Source organism: Raphanus sativus, unplaced genomic scaffold, assembly GCF_000801105.2.
Source record: "Raphanus sativus cultivar WK10039 unplaced genomic scaffold, ASM80110v3 Scaffold0008, whole genome shotgun sequence".
Lineage (NCBI taxonomy): Eukaryota > Viridiplantae > Streptophyta > Magnoliopsida > Brassicales > Brassicaceae > Raphanus > Raphanus sativus.
In genome coordinates, this window is record NW_026615334.1 from 52,496 (window position 1) to 63,658 (window position 11,163).

The window sequence follows — 11,163 nt, forward strand, 5'->3', positions numbered from 1 at the left end:
AAAACATATATGTGTATGTATATATTATATATGCGTATATAATGTACGGTTCTTAGCTTTATGGAAAAATCCAACCGAAAGTTTCTTATTTAAGAACTTTTCGGTTGGAATTTTGGTAAAGCTAAGAACCCTGCATTATATACGCATATATAATATATACATACATATATATGCTTTTAAGAACTTTTGAGTAAGAACCTTGGAATAATGATGCTCTTAGTATGTTAATTTCAATGTATAGATTGCACAATAACTTTATTTGTGAAAGATAAAAGTAATTGAGAGGCTTGCATTGTCGCATGATACAATGTTTCATATGCCTCAATAATGTTGGTGAACATATTGGCCATAAACAGAGATCCACATATATGAGAAGCGCCACAAAATTCAAACCAAAAAGAGTTCGAGAAAAATGGTGCGGATTAAGAGTTTATTCTGTTTAGAGTAGGACGACGATGTTGTCCTTGGTCTGGCTTAGCACAACCGTTAGTGAATCTGTCTCTGTAATAGTTGGTTCAAAGTTTAGAATGGGAAAGAAATGGAAAGAAAAATGTTGATATGAAAGAAAGAAGCATGATGCACCCAGTAATATTGATGCATCAGATGCCACGTGTAGTGCTCGTCCCATTGTCATGATGAAATAATTTTATATCGTACATAAAAGTTAACATAAATGCATTAACACCAAATCAAAAATTTTGGGTTGATTAACATTGCCGTGGATAGTAAGGCAGATATGAACATTCGTTTATGTCAAAATAAAAAATATTAGAAAATTTGCAGGCAATAATTACACACATTTTGCAAGTTTGGTTTATCTGAAGATAAACTTCTTTGATAAGCATTTTTATTTGAGCCTATGTTGGTGTCAAAAACGGTTATCTCGAAATCAACGGCTAAAAATATTTATCATGCGCGGACTTTCCATAAAACAAGCGTCGAAAGCAAAACAAGTCGTACAGCTTAAAAAACCTATGTTAAAGTCGATCGTTCTTGTTTTACACGATAAACTTTACGAGAAAACCAACTCAGATTTAGTCGTAAAACTTCGATGATACAATCAAGAAGAACCGAGAGACATTAGGTCCATAGCTGAGATGACACGACCATACGAAAGTATACGGAAGAAAGGGGAAGTGATCTAAGTTTGGATAGGCCGAACGACAAGGAATCCGCCTTGAAACTTCAAAGAGCCCGTTCTCTCAAACCGTGAGGACCCAGAGAACGATCAAGATATCAAATCGAAGCCCTCGTCAAGACGCACGTGCCGGTCCTGGCCGCCGCCGGCTAGCCCCCGTGCTGCTCCTGGCCGCCGGGCGGCTAGCCCCCGTGTTGGTCCTGGCCGCCGGGAAACTTCAAAGAGCCCGTTCTCTCAAACCGTGAGGACCCAGAAAACGATCAACATATCAAATCGAAGCCCTCGTCGAGACGCACATGCTGGTCCGTAGCCGCCGGCGGCTAGCCCCCGTGCTGGCCGTGGCCGCCGGCGGCTAGCGCCCGTGCTGGCAGTGGCCGCCGGGCAGCTAGCCCCGCGCTGGCCGTGGCCGCCGGTGGCTAGCGCCCGTGCTGGCCATTGCCGCCGGGCGGCTAGCCCCGTGCTGACCGTGGCCGGCGGCGGCTAGCGCCCGTGCTGGTCGTGGCCGCCGGGCGGCTAGCCCCGTGCTGGCCGTGGCTAGCGCCCGTGCTGGCCGTGGCTAGCGCCCGTGCTGGCCGTGGCCGCCGGGCGGCTAGCCCCGTGCTGGCCGTGGCCGCCGGGCAGCTAGCCCCGTGCTGGCCGTGGCCGCCGGCGGCTAACGCCCGTGCTGGCCGTGGCCGCCGGGCGGCTAGCCCCGTGCTGGCCGTGGCCGCCGGGCGGCTAGCCCCGTGCTGGCCGTGGCCGCCGGCGGCTAACGCCCGTGCTGGCCGTGGCCGCCGGGCGGCTAGCCCCGTGCTGGCCGTGGCCACCGGCGGCTAGCGCCCGTGCTGGCCATGGCCGCCAGGCGGCTAGCTCCGTGCTGGCTCGGGTCGTCGGATGACAAGCTTTCGTGCATAAGTTCTAGGCCCCGGCCGTCAGAAGTCTGTACTTTGCGTCTTTCCCAAGTTTTCGCGAAACGAATCGTTGAGATTCCGCGTACAAAACTCCCGCTCTTACTCCAAACTAAGATCGTCGGAAACACTTCGGAAACTCGTAAGATATCAACGGGAAGGAAGATCTTAAATTCTTCGTGCGATACAGTGATGGTTATCTTAAGACACCACTCATCTCAACTCTACGAAGGATTGAAGATCTTCCGAAGAAATCGTAGAAAACAACGGAAGTCCTAGAAACGGCCCGAAAGGGACCAAACGCGATCGGACAGTCCGCTTACGATTGTCTGAGATAGATACGACGATTTACGTTTATCTTCACATAACAAGATAAATGTTAAATTTCCAGAAGGATAAATGTCAAGTTTCCCGAAGATAAATGTCAAGTTTCCCGATAAACATGAAGGCCGACGAAAATGGAAAAATCCCGCTTCGCGGCCCAAAAGGAGAATAGACCGTCATAAGAAGGAGTATATAAAGGAGCTTTGGGAGAGGAGGAAAGGCAGAGCAAAAATCATTAAGAGAGAGAGAAATCCGAGATTGGAGACCTAGAGAGCTCCTGTTAGGTTAAGAACTTAGAATTCAGGCGGTAGACTAGCAAGGTAGGACCTAGAACGTCCGGCCGCCTCTCGTTATATTTTCATCTTGTCCGCAGGCTCCTGTCTCTCTCGGAAGGATCTAACAATCCTTTTACTTAGAGTTCCGCACATAGAAACCCTAGGCATTATTCTCGACATGCCCGTTTCTATGACTAACGCTTGTACTAGACGAACTCCGCCAGGCAGTTCGATCTCTTGTTCAAACCCTTCCAACTGAACTACGTCCGACTTGATCCTCGAAAGGGGTACGTAGGCAGCCTTCCTTAAGGTCCAGTCCCAAATCTCAATAAAACCTTTCCGCATTTATTTGATCACTTGTCGTTGGTTGTCGCAGAGAATCCGGACCTTCAGGGAAAGTTAGGTTTACTTAGCTTTCCTCCGTTTTACTTAATCAAAATCGACAGTGCGAATTTCGGTTCCCACAGCCTAGCTATATCAATTGGGCATAGTTATAACTAAAAAAATTTTAAAAGTAAATTAATTATAAGCATATTCACATTGATTTTTTTTCTGCCTTGTTTGACTGTATATGTAATTTTATACAGTGTCATTTTCTTTTTTACCCTTATTTTTTCTTTTTAACTATCTCTTTCTCTTTATTTATTCATTAAAGCCTACTTTACAGCTATATATAAAATAGTTTATATTAAAAAAACTATTTTGTATGTATAGCTTTATATTTATGCTTAAAACATAAATAGTCAACATTTATTTTAATTCTATACAAGTTTTTTTTAAAATTATTTAATATTATTTATCAAAAACAATTTAATAAAATATTGTTATATAATACTTATTTGGCATAGGGCATAAAAATGTCTTTTCACGGCTCTGTTGATTAACATGGAAAGTGGCAGAAACACTGACGCCTAGGGAATTTATAATCGCAAGTACCACGTATTGCTTTCTCGACTATGACGCACATCCTTCATACAAGCTCTTGCCTCTGAGCTAGGCGTCCTCTTGCATGTCTTCTGCCCTTCCACCATCGTTTGTTCTTCTTTATATATATATGCATAAATATGTCAGGGTTGATTATCAAATAATCTGAAATTTAAAAAATAATATAATTTGCCATGTATATAATAATGTCAATACTTTTTTATTTTGTAATAATGTCAATACTTACCAAAAGCAGAAAAGATAATTAGAACAACGAAGAGGAAGGTGATGATGGAAGCAAACTTAGCCATGCTATGTTTTACTTTTTACATTTTTTTTTTAAATTTGAAGGTATGTTATGCGTATTGTATGAGGAACTGAGTCTAAGATGATTTTCTATTTATACTGACATGATGGCTAGTTTAGTCTTTTACTTTTCATCTTGCAATGAAGTTTAACCACAAAAAATGAAACACATATCTATTATTTAGGTAATTAGAGGCATTCTTAAACTTCAAGTGGGTAAAATAGACGAGAAAAGGCTAACCAAGAGATAAAATCTTGTATGTGATTGGACACTACTTCCTAAAAACAATCATCTACCCGCAGCTGCTGAAACTCATATGATATCTCCATCCTTAAAGTTTTATCACTAGTGAAAGATCAATTTAAGTCACACATCAAAAACTAAACAAAAGAAAGTCTAATATATAAAAAGAAGTCTAATTCTAATTAGGATAAAGCTTTCTGAAAAGAAAACAAAAGTTAAATCTATGCGGAATTTTCCTTTTAAATTTAAAATGGACAATATCGTAATTCCAACAAGTAGAACTAGTAGTTTTAATATATCTCAACATATGTTTATTAATGCAGTTTCTCCACAAGCTACCTCCTCCGCTAGGGAACTCGAACGCAAGGTTTCTCACATCCTTTACCTCTAAACCTAATATCATTTCCCTCCGCTGCATGTCGCCACTGTATCTCGACTATTCCACCGAAGAAGACACGACACAACCCACCTTTCTTCTCTCCGACAACCACCACCACCGGTTCTCAATTCACTACCGCGAAGACTCAGCCATCCTTGTTCTTGTATTCTAGAGCTGCTTCAAGAGGATGGATACTGGAGAAAAGAGAAATTCTTCGCCATGATTCGGTTCCTCCGTCGCTCCTTAAGACTCCACGAGATTCTTCCTGTAAAATTTTTAAAAACTTTATCTTCCTATATATATTCAAGAAAATCAAGAACCTCTCTTTTCTAATGCAATCTAAGGTGATCGATGCGTGGAAAGGCTAGACCCTTCACGAATCAACGAGACTAACTACGAGAAGATCTTAAGGCTTCTATGTGCGGAAAGATCGATGAACGAAGAGGTTTTAGCTTTACCATCAATGATTAATGATTATGAGATTTAACCCGTCTTTAAGAATCTACAAGTCTATCATCCACGGTTACGCTGACAATGGTAAGTTCGAGGAAGCAATAATTCCTTGGAGTACAACTTTTGCTAATATTGTTCTTTTAGCTTACTTGAAGATGGGGGATTTTAAGAGCATTGAACTGTTACTCTTTGAGATAGGGAAGAGACATGTGAAAATTGATCTTGTGACTGTAACAATTGTCGTCGACTTGAGCGTAGCTGCGTTCGAGGGTACTGTAGTTTTTATGAACTGGAAAAAGAATGGGTTTCTTGATAAGCCTGTGGAAATGAAGACTGACCCGTTGGTTCATGTTGCTTTTGGGGAAGGCCAGTTTCTTAGAAGCTGCAATGAAGTGTGAAGCACGATACAAAGACATTGAGTTATCAGTATCTATTAAAAGTTGTGGTTAATAATCAGAAAACTGAAAAACATATATGTGTATGTATATATTATATATGCGTATATAATGTATGGTTCTTAGCTTTATGGAAAAACACAACCGAAAGTTTCTTATTTAAGAACTTTTCGGTTGGGTTCTCCGTAAAGCTAAGAACCCTTTATTATATACGCATATATAATATATACATACATATATATGTTTTTTAAGAACTTTTGAGTAAGAACCTTGCAATAATGATGCTCTTAGTATGTTAATTTTAATGTATAGATTGCACAATAACTTTATTTGTGAAAGATAAAAGTAATTGAGAGGCTTGCATTGTCGAATGATACAATGTTTCATATGCCATAATAATTTTGGTGAACATATGGGCCACAAACAGAGATCCACATATATGAGAATAGCCACAAAATTCAAACCAAAAAAAGTTTGAGAAAAATGGTGCAGATTAAGAGTTTATTCCGTTTAGAGTAGGACGACGAGGTTATCCTTGGTCTGGCTTAGCGCAACCGTTAGTGAATCTGTCTCTGTAATAGTTGGTTCAATGTTTAGAATGTGAAAGAAATGGAAAGGAAAATGTTGATTGTTGGGGTCGAAATCGGACACGGCAAAGTTGGCATCCAAATATCCGTAAAAATTATTATCTTAAGAATTTCTACGTTTTCAGGAAAGGAAAACCTATACGAAAAACTTATACGAAGAAAACTTGTGGGAAAATCTTGTTTTAAAACAACGATTTCTTAAAACAACGATTTCTTAAAACAACGATTTCCTAAAATAACGACTTCTTAAATCAACGATTTCTTAAATCAACAATACGATATTATCGAAGGTCCAAACATCCGCAAACAAACATCCTAAAAGCGTCGTAGCATCGAAATGGTTTTGGACGCTTGGACGATGGATTTCAGTCCACGGCACAAACTCGGTCGCAATGGCGACCGAGTCACGAACAAGAGCTCGATTGCTATAGCGATCGAATCACGGAATCACGCTCGGTCGCTATAGCGACCGAGCCTCGATTGCAGCTCGGTCACTAGTGTAAAGCTTGGTCGCTATAGCGACCGGGCTGCGGACAAAGCTCGGTCGCTATAGCGACCGAGCATACTAATATCACTCAAATTACTCTAAAGAGTGAATTACTCTCATCAAAAGAGGTCAAGTTATAGTACTTAGGGATCGAATCAACAAGGAGTTAAGGCACACACTAGATCTAATAGTTATGAAATTAAGCTAGGCTAATAGTTTATAAAGCAGTAAATAAATATAGTAAAGCAGTAAATAAAATAGAATAGTAAACAAGATGAACAATATAATTGTTCAACTTGGCAAGGAGTTGTTTGATGGAAGGATGGTAGCTAGATCTAGGGCTTCTATTCATGTATTGGGGATTATAATATCTATAGATGCCTAACAAGTTGCTTGCATGATATTATAGAACTCAGCCGCTTAACAATTAGTGATGTCTCACTGGTTAAATAACTAGATCTCTGATCTCAACTGTCGTCTGTTGACTAGAAAAAGAGTCGATCGATATCCTTTAGAGATATCGAGCGATACAGCTTTCGCAGCGCCGATCGATTCACCTGTCGGGATATCGATCAACGGCTTCTAGATATGCCTAGGCGCGAGCCGATAATGAACCCTAGGTCTCAAGGAGGGCTCTCGCTCTTCTCAACAGGAGACAAGCTAGTTCAAATAGATAATTAAAGATATAAGGATCCTAGTGATCTATATTCTAGTTAGCTAATCTAGAACAAGCATATGGTACAATCCGTTTGATTAATATCACAACTTAGCAAATATAGTTTGGGACTAATCCCACAAACCTATCTGAACCATAGATCTAACAGGTGGATCTATTCAGACATGATAGTTGTCACATAAATCATAGATGAATAGATGAAAATGCAATAGATAAATAAACCAAAAGCAAAGGAGTTCCAGGAGGACTCTGAAGGAGTTCCCTCCCTTCTCTCCTAACTAATAGCAATTGAAAAAAAGAAAGCGTAAAGAGCGTCTAAAGCGTACCCGCCAACAATGGCTTAGAAATAACATAAATAGGGTTTATGGTCGTCAAGAGTATTTTGGTAACTTTGTGGTGACTCCTGGGCTTCAGTCGGTCATGAGATATACTTGGCCCATATTCTGATCTCACTGTCGATCTACATGTAGTGTGTTGCATCGATCGACATACAATCCTCTTCTCGACAACTTCCTCTCGCGAGGCAGACAGACCATTCTTCAGTAAAACGGGCATAACTTCTACTACAGGATGCAGATTGACCTCAGACCGGTGACATTGGAAATCTAACTAAAATCTATATCCTGTATCAAATGATGAGCTAAATCCAACGGTGGGAAGGTCTCCATTGAGAGCGAAACATCTGAAGCGTCTGTGCAGTTCTGCACTGCGATAGACTCCAAAAGGTACCAAAATCACCTTATATCTCCAAATCGTTCCTGAACCTGTAAATACTCTAAATAGACTCCAATACATAATAAATAGTATATATATAACACTTATATACCATATGTAAAAATAGGTAAAATCCATGGTATATCAACTCCCCAGACTTATCATTTTGCTTGTCCTCAAGCAAAACAAACATGCAGTCTCTCTGAAAGAGGTTTGAAAACAGCAGGGACTCACATGATTTTAAAAACTTAGTCACCATCTCTCTAGTAGTGCAAGCCAAATCATAAACATCCTAACCATAGAAACACATTGTACCATATCCTAGTATAGCAACCAAATTCCACTAGTTCCACAACCTAACAGATCATGTCTGACAATCCCCTCTACTAACCTCATTTCTTGCATAAAAATAAAAGTGTAGCTTTACCTTCGGAGTGTCAATCAAAGAACACATGGACTCAACTCCAGCAAGTTTCTGAACACACAGGTAGTCTTCTCTGATCCCTTTCTCCCCTCATCTCTCTTCTTTGAATCTCTAATTAGTTTTAATTTCAACAGGTTTCGATGCCAACACATGTCATCTAGTCTATCTCATTGACATTGCATTTGTAAATCATACATTTTGACAAAGTGTAGCGAATAATAGGGTCACAGGTAATTTACCTATCCCTCGTTTCCACAATGTGTGATCTTCCTTGAGATTTAGAATAATGGGGTCGCAGGTAATTTACCTATCCATCTGCCTCTCAAGAAATCATATCAATCTTTTCTTTATAAACTTATATCTTGAGATGCCGAAGAGAGAGAAGGAAGGGATACAGAAACACACAGACTTTTTACCTTCCAGATTTGCAGGAGGATTCCGATCCAATGTATACCAAGCCTCCAAAAAAAGCAAATAAAGTCAGTATTAGGTTGGAGGTCAGCTTTGGTTCCTTCAAACAATTTCAGCAAGTGCAAACATAGTTGATGTGGGAACCGAAATTCACACCGTCAATGTTTCATATATTTTAGGAAAGTAGTAAAACCCTAATTTACCAGAGGTCCCGGATTTCTGAGAAACCAAACGCCAAGCAATCAGAACACAAAAATAAATGAGAAATAAAATAAGAAATCGTAAAAAGAGAGCATGAAGGGATTTTATTCTGAATCTGCGTATGAGCGTAACAACAAGGTAACGTGCTTCGGCTACGAGAGCTGTCGGCGAGATCCCTAGTCTAATACCCGAAGGTGGCTAAACCTAATTGAGTCGCAGCTCGAATAACAAAAACGGAAAAATTTCTAAATCGCTCTAAAGTCTAAGTTTACTCTGAAAAACGTCCCTCTCTATGCCTCTTGCCTTGAGCTCCTTATATACTCCCTCCTAGGTCGGTTTACGCTTCCCCCTTTTTCCCTTAAGCCGTCATAGTCCGAAAAATGGAAATATTCCATTTTTCCGATCTTCATGATTATCTGCGGAAATTTACTATTTTTCCGCGGAAACTGATGCTTATCCTCCAAGCATAAACCGTCATGGGATTTTAAGAAATCGTAAGTGGGCCTCGAATCAAGTTTAGGACCCTTTGGGCCGTCTTTTTGATTTGAGACGTTTATTACGATTTCTCAGATAAGGTTAAGTGTCTGCGGTTTCATTGTAAACCGAACGGATGATCCCATTTGATCGAGAGATCAAGAAATGGTTAGCCGTGGCTTGCGGAGGACTGTTATATGGATAGTCGAGAGTGCATAGTCTTACATCATATAGTCATTATAGAAGACTTTGGACGTTTCGGAAAATGATCGATGTACGAGTGCTCGGTCGCTATAGTGACCGAGCTTTGTATGGAGCTCGGTTGCTATAGTGACCGAGCTTCGTATGGAGCTCGGTCACTATAGCGACCAAGCTTGTGTCTGAGCTCGGTCGCTCCGAGCTTGCGACCGAGCTTTGTATGATCCCTTAGTTGTTCCGCGATTACCAAGCCGCATCCTCGTGGTTTAACGATCTTTTGTTATCTCTGATGATCATGTTTTAACGAGAACTTTGTTTAATCGCGAGAAACTTTTGCAAGGATACGATTTTTACGATTTCTTCTCGTAAAAATAATTGAAATCTTATTTTATCGAATGTTTCGATATTAACTTCGTCGCGACGGTTTTTGACCCCAACAGTTGACATGTTGATCCACTTTAGTATCTCTAGTACTTCTGCAGTTAGTAAATCTAAGACTGGTCTAAAGAGTGGTTAGATGACAAGTAGTAAATCGAAATAGATCATCATCCCCTTCTTGAATCAGTAAAAACTTTTTTGAAAGCGTTTTAAATAAGACTCATAAAGTAGATAATCGTTAGTAATCCCCCCAGATTTAAACTACACTGTCCCCAGTGTAAACACAGTCGGTGGTAAGGTGAAAATAATAAAGCATAAGTACGAAATGTAAACAAGTAAGAACGATAACCTGCTCAGTGTCGATCGATACAATGAATTGATCGTCGATCATTGTTGATGAAGTGTTGTCGATCGATATCGAGCTGGTCTCATTAGTTGATGTGGTGAGCAATCGTCAACACTTGGATCTGGCCGGAATAGATGTTGATCAATTTAAATGTGTTGTCATCGGTCGTGGCAAATTTGGTTATGTCGATCGATATCGATTTCTTCTCGTCGGTCAATATTATGACAATCGTTTACTCGGGTCCCTATTCTAAATAGCTAATCTAAATTATAATATTAGTACGACCTCCCCTAGACTTAAACAACACTGTTACCAGTGTTATACAATCTAAGTTTGGTGGAAGAATAAATCATAAGGACAATAATTAACAAGGAAAAACAATATACCTAACTTTGATGTGAATATTGACCAACACAGTTAAGTGGCGATCAATACTCTTGATGCTCTATCGATCAACACAATTAAGTGGAGATCGATCGATGCTATTAATGCTCTGTCGACCAATGTTTGCAACCATCGGTCGATATTGGTATATGATATATGGTGTTTTTCACATCATTGTACATACGTTTTCATTTGTTTCAAGTCACTAATTCGTGTCAGTCTAGTCCTTTTTGACCTTTTACAGGTCTGGAGTTAGCAGAAGAAAGAAGAGAAGGTGCCTGATGAAAAGAAGTCCTTTTGGAGCATTCCTGCGGAGAACACTCAAGAGAACAGTCCCGAGACTGATCTCTCTCAAGCGGAACAAGCAGACGGAGTGATCCGGTGATTGTTCCAGACAAATATGGAAACTCCTATTTCGGGAATTGAAGCCCTGTTGCCCTAATCTCTTTCCTTCTGATTGGCGCCTCCATATAAAACGCCACCTATCTATTTTCTATTTTTTTTTACGCTAGTTTTTACAAGAGAACACTGAGTATTTGCGATCTGCAACTTGTAAGG

The 11,163-nt window shown here is 40.2% G+C and overlaps 1 pseudogene; it reads left to right on the forward strand.

Annotated features, from left to right (window-relative positions):
• Nucleotides 1-4,415: 4,415 nt before the first annotated feature.
• Nucleotides 4,416-5,328, forward strand: LOC108850589 (pentatricopeptide repeat-containing protein At4g14190, chloroplastic-like; annotated as a pseudogene).
• The last annotated feature ends 5,835 nt before the right edge of the window (nucleotides 5,329-11,163 follow it).